This window comes from Psammomys obesus, unplaced genomic scaffold (assembly GCF_907164565.1).
Source record: "Psammomys obesus unplaced genomic scaffold, mPsaObe1.curated_primary_1811, whole genome shotgun sequence".
In the NCBI taxonomy this organism is placed as follows: Eukaryota; Metazoa; Chordata; class Mammalia; order Rodentia; family Muridae; genus Psammomys; species Psammomys obesus.
The window spans coordinates 11298966-11300287 of NW_026596240.1; the positions used below are offsets into that span (position 1 = coordinate 11298966).

At 47.8% G+C, this 1322-nt stretch overlaps 1 pseudogene; it reads left to right on the forward strand.

Annotated features, from left to right (window-relative positions):
• The first annotated feature begins 245 nt into the window (after nt 1-245).
• On the forward strand, nt 246-610 carry LOC129668398 (40S ribosomal protein S26-like; annotated as a pseudogene).
• The last annotated feature ends 712 nt before the right edge of the window (nt 611-1322 follow it).

Here is a 1322-nt window from a genome sequence, read left to right on the forward strand (position 1 = left end):
TGCCTATACCATGTTTACAGATCAAATTTGACATAATATCCCACGAAACATTTCTTTAAACGCATCTGGGAACTACTGTAAGAATCTTGAAAGTCAAATGTGGACCTTGACAACATTCCCTAATTGATACCTCCCATTATGGTCCCCTGACAACCTGTGTGTTCAAGGCTTGTGTGGAGCTGGGGCTAAAGAGATAGCTCAATGGTCAAGAGTACATACTCACTCTTTCTGGTCTTGGCTCCAAGATGACCAAAAAAGGAAGAAACAGTGGTCATGCCCAACAGGGCCACGGCCATGTGCAGTCACTTCACTGCATGAACTGTGCCTCGCGCGTGCCCAAGGACAGGCCATTAACAAGTTTGGCATTCGGAACATTGTAGAGGCCGCTGCTCTCAGGAATATATCTGAGGCAAGTGTCTGCGATGCTTATGTGCTTCCTAAGCTCTGTGTCAAGCCGTATTCCTGTGTGAGCTGCCATTCATAGCAAGGTGGTCAGGAATAATCGATCTCATGATGCGGGAAGGACTGGGCATCCCCACCATGATTCAGACCTGCTCATGCTGCACCACGACCTCCACCAAGGCACATGCAAAGACAAAGGCACCGGTGACAGAAGGACAGAGAAAAACGAAACACTCTGGACAAATTGAATGGAAGATACACTTAAAAAGAAAAAAAAAAAAAAAAAGAGTGCATACTCCCCTTGCAGAGGACCTGAGCTGGGTTCCCAGCTCCCACATTGGGTGGCTCCTCGCTGTGTGTAACTTCAGCTCAAGGGAGAATTCCTAACTCTGGCCTCTGCATTTACAGGTACAGTCACAAAGACATACAAAATAGTAATAGTAGCAACATAATCTTCAGGAACACAGAGGTAGCGCCGGGGGGAAAGATACGTCACCAAAAGCGCACCCTTAAAGAGGACATTACAGGGCCAGTTCTTCACCTCCCTCTTTTCTTCCTGGCTGCCATGAGGTGAGAAGCTTCGCGCCTCTCACTCTCTGTCATGAAGGACAGCCTCACTACAGTCTCAAAAATGACAGAGCCCACCAACCATGGGCCAAAGTCTCTGAACTATGAGTCAAAGCAAGCCTTCGTTTATGTGATTTTGGACACTCTGTCACGGTGGTTGGTGTAGCTTCCTTGTGGCTTACATTAAACCATAGCACGCCCTGTCATGAGGAGCCCCAGTCGCAGTACAGGCCCTTCCCCCAGCTGAATTTTACAGTGTGTGGTTGCTCGTTTTGAAGAAGGAGGACTCCGGCTCCCACCCCCTGACTGACTTCATTCTCTCCTTTGTCTTGCTTTAGATTTATTCCAGAAAT